The sequence below is a fragment of the Mus caroli genome, chromosome 7 (genome assembly GCF_900094665.2).
Source record: "Mus caroli chromosome 7, CAROLI_EIJ_v1.1, whole genome shotgun sequence".
NCBI classification, from domain to species: Eukaryota; Metazoa; Chordata; class Mammalia; order Rodentia; family Muridae; genus Mus; species Mus caroli.
In genome coordinates, this window is record NC_034576.1 from 25,210,133 (window position 1) to 25,220,135 (window position 10,003).

Below are 10,003 nucleotides of genomic sequence, written 5' to 3' on the forward strand. Positions count from 1 at the left end.
AAGAGTTCTCTGGTGGAATTTTTAGGGTCACATATATACTATCATATCATCTGCAAAAAGTGATATTTTGACTTCTTCCTTTCCAATTTTTATCCCCTTGATCTCCTTTTGTTGTCGAATTGCTCTGGCTAGGGCTTCAAGTACTATATTGAATAGGTAGGGAGAAAGTGGGCAGCCTCATCTAGTCCCTGATTTTAGTGGGATTGCTTTGAGTTTCTTTCCATTTAGTTTGATGTTGGCTAGTTGTTTGCTGTAGATTGCTTTTATTATGTTTAGGTATGGGCCTTGAATTTTTGATAATTCCAAGGCTTTTTCATGAAGGGGTGTTGGATTTTGTCAAGTGCTTTCTCCGCATCTAACGAGGTGATCATGTGGTTTTTGTCTTTGAGTTTGTTTATATAGTGAATTATGTTAATGGATTTCTGTATATTAAACCATCCTTGCATCCCTGGGATGACGTCTACTTGGTCATGATGGATGTTCGTTTTGATGTGTCCTTTGATTCAGTTTTCGAGGGTTTTATTGAGTAATTTTGCATTGATATTCATAAGAGAAATTGGTCTGAAGTATTTTTTCTTTGATGGACTTTTGTTTGGTTTAGGTATCAGAGTAATTGTGGCTTCATAGAATGAATTGGGTAGAGTACCTTCTGTTTCAATTTAGTGGAATAGTTTGAGGAGAGTTGGAATTACATCTTCTTTGCAGGTCTGCTAGAACTCTGCACTAAAAAAATCTGGTCCTTGCCTTTTTTTGGTTGGGAGACCATTGATGACTGCTTCTATTTCTTTAGGGGAAATGGGACTGTTTATATCATTAATCTGATCCTGATTTAACTTTGGTACTTGGTATCTGTCTATGAAGTTGTCCATTTCATCCAGGTTTTCCAGTTTTGTTGAGCCTTTTGTAGTAGGGTATGATGATTCTTTGGATTTTCTCAGGATCTGTTGTTATGTCTCCCTTTTCATTTCTGATTTTGTTAATAAGAATACTGTCCCTGGCCCTCTATTGAGTCTGGCTAAGGGTTTATCTATCTTGTTGATTTTCTCAAAGAACCAGCTCCTCGTTTGGTTGATTCTTAGAATAGTTCTTTTTGTTTCCACTTGGTTGATTTCAACCCTGAGTTTGATCATTTCCTGCCATCTATTCCTCTTGGTTGAATTTGCTTCCTTTAGTTCTAGAGCTTCTAGGTGTGCTGTCAGGCTACTAGTGTATGCTCTCTCTAGTTTCTTTTTGGAGGCACTCAGGGCTATAAGTTTTCCTCTTAGGACTGCCTTCATTGTGTCCCATTAATTTGGATATGTTGTGGGCTCATTTTCATTAAACTCTAAAATGCCTTTAATTTTTTTTTTTATTTCTTCCTTGACCAAGGTATCATTGAGNAGAGTGATGTTCAGTTTCCATGTGAATGTTGACTTTCTATTATTTATGCTGTTATTGAAGATCAGTCTTAGTTCATGGTGATCTGATAGGATGCATGTCATAATTTCAATACTTTTGTATCTGTTGAGACCTGTTTTGTGGCGGATTATATGGTCAATTTTAGAGGAGGTACCATGTGGTGCTGAGAAGAATGTATATCCTTTTGTTTTAGGATAAAATTTTCTTTAGATATCAATTAAATCCATTTGTTTAATAACTTCTGTTAGTGTCCATATGTCTGTGTTTAGTTTCTGTTTCCAGGATCTGTCAATTGTTAAGAGTGGGTTGCTGAAATCTCCCACTATTATTGTGTGAGGTGCAATGTGTGCTTTGAACTTAGTAATGTTTCTTTAATGAATGTGGCTGCTCTTGCATTTGGAACATAGATATTCAGAATTGAGAGTTCATTTTGGTAGATTTTACCTTTGATGAGTATGAAGTGTCCCTCTTTGTCTTTTTTGATAACTTTGAGTTGAAAAAAATATGGAATGGTTGCCGTCATCTTTTCGCAGGGACCATGCTAATCTTCTCTCTATCGTTCCAATTTTAGTATATGTGCTGCTGAAGTGAACATTCATGCTCTTTCTTAGCATACTCTTCTTGTATCTTCAGTCTACGCAAGGCCTGTTCAGCCCATGGCCCCTGAGCTGAATGCTTCTGACCTCAGATTCCTGTATGTTTCTCCTGAAATCTCCTAAGAACCACACCAATGCCTTCATTAGTAAGGGTTCTGTAAAGGAACAGAACTGACAGAAGCAATCAATCAGTCAATCAATCACTCAATCAATCAGTCTGTCTATAGATCTGCCCTCTCTCTTATATCTCTCTCATATATGTGTATATGTTTATATATATCTATTGATTATGTATATATTCACTGTGTATTTATGTATATGTGTATGTATCATCTATTAAGTATCTATGATGTATGTATGTATGTATGTATGTATGTATCTATCTATCTATCTATCTATCTATCTATCTATCTATCTATCTATCTATCATCCATCTCTCTATGGGACTTATTAGATTTGCTAACAGTCTATGTCTGAGTAGTACAACAATGATTGTCCCATAATGGAAAGACTAAGGATTGGATAGTTATCGAACCATGAGGTTGTTAAGTTTCCTCTGTCCCATGCAGTGCTGCAGTCCTGGAAGGTGTCTGGAGAGTTGCTGGTATTTCCATCTCTGGTGCAATCCAGATGAAGTTGGATTTATTACCAGCCATAGCAACAGATTAGATGAACTTGCCAGGGAGAGTGAGGACAGGCAGAAAAAAAGCACAATTTTCTTTTTTCCTGTGTCTGTCAGCAGGAAGTGTGACCCAGGTTTAGTGAGGGTCTTCTTACTTTATATAATCTGATCAAGGACTCCCTCTCAAGAGTGCCCAGCAGCTTGGGTTTTAGTTGATACCAGGTGCAGTCAAGTTAAAACACACACCACAAGAGCAGCCACCACAATACCTAGACATCCGAACTTCCTGATATCTTAATATATGTCTTTGTTTTAGGATTTCTATTGCTGTGAAGAGACACCATGACCAAGGCAACTCTTATAAAGGACAACATTTAATTGGAGCTGGTTTATAGGTTCAGAAGTTCAGTCTATTATCATCATGGCAGGAAGTCTGGCAGTGTATATGCAGACATAATGTCAGAAGAGCCTAGTGTTCCAAATGCAGCCAGGAGGAGGCTCTCCTCAATATTGGATAGAGTTTAAGCATTGGATACCTTCAAAGTCTGTGTACATAGTGACACACTTAATCCAACAAGGCCACACCTCCTAGTAGTGCCAGTTCCCATGGTCCCAGCATATTCACACCATCACATTCCACTCCCTGGCTCCCATAGGCTTGTTCATGCACATAAGTCTATGGGACTGTCTTAGTTTGGGTTTCATTGCTGTGAAGAGACACCATGACCATAGAACCTCTTATAAAAGACAATAGTTTATTGGGGCTGGCTTACAGGTTCAAAAGTTCAGTTCATTAACATCATGTCAGTAAGATGGTAGGATCTACTGATATGGTGATGTAGGAGGAGCTGAGACTTCTGCATTTTGATCCAACCGCAGCCAGGAGAGACTGGCTTCTAGGTGGCTAAGAGGAGGGTCTCAAATCCCATCCCCACACTGACACACTTCCTGCAACAAGGCCACACCTCCTAATAGTACCACTCTCTGGACCAAGCATATTTAAACCAGCATAGGGGCCAAACGTAGCCACAGCCTAATGCAAAAATACATTTAGTCCAACTTCAAAAGTCCCCCTTGTCTATCACAGACTCATCCATCATAAAAGTTCAAAGTGTGGTATGAGATTCATTCAATCACTTAACTGTGATCCCCTATAAAATACAATATTACAGGAAATATATTACCTTTCCAGAATATTATATCGAGGAAATACTGAACCAATGCAAGACAGAAAACCAGCTGGACAAACTCCAAACTCTGCATCTCCATGTCTGATGTCAAGGTCCTCTTCAGATATCCAACTCCTTTCATCTTTGTTGACTGAAACAAACTTCTTTGGCTGGTTCCACTCCTTGTTAGCAATTTTCCTTAGCAGGTGTACCATAGCTCTGCTTTCTGTAACATCTTGGGGTTTCCAAAGCAAGTTAAATTTCATAGCAAGCATGCTGTGAAACCATGCCTTCAAAACCAGTACCACTTGGGAGATTCTTACACATTACCCAGTCCAGCTGTCAACATGAAGTCTATAACTAGAATAAAACATTTTTGTGGTCTCAGAAAACACTTCCAAGAAAAATTTCACCTCAGTGATGCTCATCTCTTCTCAATCACCTAGAATTCCTTAGCTCCAGCCAGCTAGCCAGCATCAATTTTCCCAGTAACCCCATCTATTCTTGTTCATTAGTTTTGGTTGATAAAGAATTTCTTTTTTTTAAAATCCGTTTATATCCCAGTCACAACTCCTCTTCCTCCTTTCTTCCTAGTCCCACCCTTACAAATCCCTGCCACCATTGACCCCCGACCCCCGCCTGGTACCACCTAACCATGGGACATCTGTTCCCAGCAGGACTAGGTACATCCTTTCTTACTGAGGCCTACCCAGGCAGTCCAGGTAGGGGATGAGGATCCAATGTCAGGAAATAGAGACTGAAACAGCCCTAACTTCACTTATTAGAGGACCTACATGAAGACCAAGGTAGATCTGTTACATATGTGCATGGGGTGGGGCTAGGTCAAGCCAGTGTATACTCTTTGGTTGGTGGTTCAATCTCTGAGAGCTCACAGGGTCCAGGTTAGTTGACTCTGTTGGTCTTCCTGTGGAGTTCTTTATCACTTTGGGGTCCTCAGCTGTTTCACCAACTCCTTTATTAGTGTCCCGGAGCTCCATCCAATGTTTGTCCTTGGGTCTCTGCATCTGTTTCAGGCAGTTGCTGGGTGAAGCCTCTCAGAAGACAGTCATGTTAAGATCCTGACTGCAAGCATAATAGAGTATCATTAGTAGTTTCAGGGATTGATGCTTGCCCTTGGGATAGATCTCAAGTTGGTCCAGTTATTGGTTAGCAATTCCCTCAGCCTTTGTTCTATTTTGTCCCTGCATTTCTTGTAGACAGGACAAGTTTTGGGTCAAAAGTTTTGTGGTTGGGCTGGTGTCCTTATCTCTCCACTTTGTAGTGGGTTAGGCCTGACTATAGGAGATAGATTCTTTTTTTTTATTAGATATTTCCTTCATTTACATTTCAAATGGTATCCCGAAAGTCCCCTATATACTCCCCCTGCTCTGCTCCCCAACCCATCCACTCCTGCTTCCTGGTCCTGGCATTCCCCTGTACTGGGGCATATAATCTTCACAAGACCAAAGGCTTTTCCTCCCAATGATGGCCGACTAGCCCATCTTCTGCTACATATGCAGCTAGAGGCATGAGCTCTGGGGGTACTGGTTAGTTCATATTGTTGTTTCTCCTATAGGGTTGCAGACCCGTTCAGCTCCTTGGGGATTTTCTCTAGCTCCTCCATTGGGTACCCTATGTTCCATCCAATACATGACTGTGAGCAACCACTTCTGTATTTGCCAGGCATTGGCATAGCCTCACAAGAGACAGCTATATCAGGGTCTTGTCAGCAAAATCTTGCTGGCATATGCAATAGTGTCTGGGGTTGGTGGCTGTTTATGGGATGGATCTCTGGGTGGGGCAGTCTCCGGATGGTTCTTCCTTCTGTCTCAGCTAGGAGGTAGATTCTTCAATTTCCATATCCTTATTGCTGTGAGTATGGTCATACCATTGATTTTTGGGTACCTCCCCTATCCTAGGTCTCTGTCATGTTCTCAAGATACCCCCATTCCCTTCTCTGCTGTGTTCAGACTTCCATTTATACTCCTAGTCCTCTTCCCTCTCTCCTATCTCTCCACACATCCAATAATGAATAACCCTCATAACTCCCCCATGCACTCCTACACCCAGATCCCTCCCTTGATTTACCTCCTGTGACTATTTTGTTCTCCTGTGTAAGTGTGATTGGGCCATCCTTACTTGGGCTTTCCTTCTTGTTTAGCTTCTTTGGTTCCATAGAGTATAGCATGGGTATCCTGTACTGTGTTTCTAATATCTACTTTTAAGTGTTAAGTGCATGTCCTTTTGGGTCTGGGTTACCTTACTTAGAATGATATTTTCTAGTTCCATCTATTTGCTTGCAGAATTTATGATGTCCTTGTTTTTATAGTTGAATAGTATCTCATTATATAAATGAACCATGTTTTCTTTGTCCATTCTTTGATTGAGAGGCATCTTGGTTATTTCCAGTTCCTGGCTGTTACACATAAAGCTGTTTTGAACTTTGCAGAGTCCATGTACTTGAGGTATGGTGAAACTTCATTTGTAGTATATACCTAGGAACCCTATAGCAATTATCGGCTTATTTCCAATATTCTGAGAAACTGCCAGATTGATTTCCAAAGTAGTTGTACAAGTTTGTACTCCCACGAGTAATGGAGAAATGTTCCTTTTGCTCCACATCCTCAACAGATTGCTCTATACTTTGTTTCTTTTAAAAAATTGATATTTTCCTTATTTACATGTCAAATGTTATCCCCTTTCCCCGTTTTCCCCTCTCAGAGACCCCCTATCCCTTCCTCCCCCTCTGCAACTATGAGGGTGTTCCTCTACCCACCCACCCACTCCCACCTCCCCACCCCCAATTCTCCTATACTGGGGCGTCTATCAAGCCTTCATAGGACCAAAAACCTCTCCTCTCAATGATGCCTGACAAAGCCATCCTCTGCTACATATGCAGTTGGAGCCATGTGTACTCTGTGGTTGATGGCTTAGTCTCTGGGAGCTGCATGTGCATGTGTGGTGTCTGGTTGATTGATATTGTTGTTCTTCCTATGGGGTTGCAAATCCCTTCAACTCCTTCAGTCCTTTCTCTAATTCCTCTATTGGGCACCCTATGTTTAGTCCAATGGTTGGCTGTGAGTATCTGCCTCCATATTTGTATGACTCTTTATGGGACCTTTTTACCTGTGTTCTGTATTTCAAGGGAGTTAATTATGTCTTTCTTATAGTCCTCTATCATAGTCATGAGAAGTGATTTTAGATCTGAATCTTGCTTTTCCAATGTGATGGTTTATCCAGGACTTGCTCTGGTCAGAGGATTGGTTTCTGATGGTGTCAAGTAATCTTGGTTTCTGTTACTCAAGTTCTTACATTTGCCTCCTGCCAACTGATTATCTCTGGTTCTACCTGCCCTTGCTATATCTGACAGGAGCTTGTCCTTTCTGTGATTCTGATTGTGTCAGAACTCCTCAGAGTTCAGCTGTCTCTGTGATCCTGTGATCCTCTGATCTTGAGCTTCTGGATGTGTCTGGGATTCATGCTGCCTGTGGGACCCTGAGATCCTGGTATGACCAAGCTCCTGAGATCCTGTGATCCTGTGATCCTGTGTCCTGGGTGTGTTAGAGTGCCTGAGAGTGGAACTTTCTCTGGGTGTTGTGGGACTGGCTGCAGAGATCAGTGCCCAAAGTCTGCTCAGGGCACCTGCTCAGACTGGAAGGAATCCAAGCCACAGGTCGGGTGGGGTTCCTGAGTCCCTGGATCCCACTGGTCCCAGTTACTCCTGGTGGTGTTGGAACAGATGTTATGTCCGCCTCACCTCTGAGCCTATGATCCTGTCTGTGTTAGAGTGCCTGGGAGTGTAGCTTCATTTGGGTATTTTGGGACCGGCTGAAGAGATCTGTGCCCAAAGTCTGCTTAGAGCACCTGCTCAGACCAGAAGGAACCCAAAGCCATTGGTTGGGCAGGGTTCCTGCATCCCTGGATTGTGCTGTTCCCAGTTACTCCCGGTGGTGTTTGAACAGATGTTCTATCCTCCTCACCTCTGATCCTGTGATCCTGGCTGTGTTAGAGTGCCTAGGAATGGAACTTCCTCTGGGTGTTTTGGGACTAGGTGCAGAGATCTTCCTATAAGTTGTTCTTTTGTCTTAGTCATTCTGATGGGTATAAGATGAAATCTCAGATTCATTTTTATTTGCCTTTTCTGATGACTTAGAACTTTGTACATTTCTTCAAGTACTTTAAGATTCCTCTGTTGAGCATTCTCTGTTTAGCTCTGTAACACATTTTTTTTTCATTTTATGAAGACATTTCCCTTTAATTTATCCAAATATTTGACTTTCATGAAGTCACTTAATTAAGGGGAAATATAAGTGTGTAATATTAAACTTACAACATTATAGTACTTACAAGTTAGCTGACAGGAGAATCCTGCTTGTATGAAAATACAAATAGTCTATTTTTTTCTTGGCTATTTGCATATGAAAATGACAGGGACAAGCTCACCCCTCTTCAGATCTTAGTAAACTATGGAGCATAACTAGGACTGCTGACATGGAAATATAACTTATATGAATGTCCCATACGTACAACTTTAGATCTTCAATGCTTTTCTTCAAGTCCAATAGATCCTTTGCTTGCCTTCTTTTCTTATGTTAGCTTGTTACCTTTCTTTTCAACTCTTCCTTCCTTCTGCTCCTCTTTTATGACATGCTTTCTGGCTCTTTTATCCTCTTTGCTCTCAGTTTTGGAACCGGGCTGGGTGCATACTTTGGGTAGGTCACTGCCATTGATCATCTGCATCTGTTCAACCTGCTTTGCTATGAGACCTTTCTTAGGTAAGACTTTGAGAGGTATTCCTGTCTTAGAAGACAGGTGGATTTGTTTGGGCTTTGGTTCATATTTGATGAGCTGTGGGTGGTTGTATAAATTGGAGTATGTACTGCAAATTGATTCACAGTCCCACTTCTCTCTGGCTTCCTCAGGTACTACAGTAATGGCCTCTTCCTTTTCAGACTCATCAAGCTCATTTGCTGGCAGATCTTGATCCTTAAAAGGCTGAAGAGTATTTAATTTACACAATTCTCTTCCTTCTCCTTGTAGTAGTCATTCAAAACCTCCCAAAATTTATTGCTGTCAACTTGAATGGTACCTTCCAATTGTGCATTATCCAGAGCTCTGATTTCAACATCATCAAACTGTTCATAAAACTTCCCAAACCTCTCACCATGTAGAGTAACCTGTTCATTTCTCTTCATGACCGAGGTGGTCATGGAGTGCTCTGTGAAATGGCTTTTGGGTTCCTCTTTCCAAAACAGGGTTTTTTTTCATTTGGTTTGTTGGTGTCTAACTTTTTGAGTTCTTTATGTATTTTGGATATTAGTTTTCTCTTGGATGCATGGTTCATAAATATCTTTCCTGAATCTGTAGGCTGCCATTTTGTCCTATTGATAGTTTCCTTTGTCTTACAGAATCTTTTCAGTTTTATGAGGTCCCATTTTCAATTGTTGATCTTAGAGCCTGAGCCATTGCTATTCTGATTAGGAAATTGTCTCTTTTATTAAGACATTGAAGTTTATTCCCCTCTTTTTCTTCTATCAGACTTTGTGTACCTGGTTTTATGTTGAGGTCTTTGATCTACTTGAACTTGAATTTTGTGCAGGGTGATAGACATAGATCTATTTGCATTCTTCTACATGCAGACATCCAGTTAGACCAGCACCATTTATAGAAGATGCTTTCTTTTTACCCTTTACTTACTTTGCCTTTGTCAAAAACCAAGTGTCTGTAGGTGTGTGAGTTTATTTCTGGGTCTTTCATTCAATTCTATTGTTCAACCTATCAGTTTCTACACCAATACCATGCATTTTTCTTACTATTGCTCTCCAATACAGCTTGAGATCAGGAATGGTGATAACTCCAGAAGTCTTTTATTGTCCAGGATTGTTTTAGCTATCCTGGATATTTTCTCTTTGCTAAGAGTTTCTCTTTTATGATTTGGGAAGAATTATGTTAGAATTTTGATAGTAATTGCATTGAATCTGTAAAATCTCCTCCTCCTCCTCCTCCTCCTCCTCCTCCTCCTGCCCCTGCCCCTTCCCCTGCCCTTCCCCTTCTTCTTCTTCTTCTTCTTCTTCTTCTTCTTCTTCTTCTTCTTCTTCTTCTTCTTCTTCTTCTTCTTCTTCTTCTCCTTCTTCTTCTCCTTCTCCTTCTCCTTCTCCTTCTCCTTCTCCTTCTCCTTCTCCTTCTCCTTCTCCTTCTCCTTCTCCTTCTCCTTCTCC

At 40.9% G+C, this 10,003-nt stretch overlaps 2 pseudogenes; both read right to left on the reverse strand.

Moving 5' to 3' along the window:
• Positions 1-1,896: 1,896 nt before the first annotated feature.
• LOC115031706 lies at positions 1,897-1,991 on the reverse strand (annotated as a pseudogene).
• A 6,233-nt stretch (positions 1,992-8,224) lies between these two features.
• On the reverse strand, positions 8,225-9,043 carry LOC110299252 (annotated as a pseudogene).
• Positions 9,044-10,003: the final 960 nt, after the last annotated feature.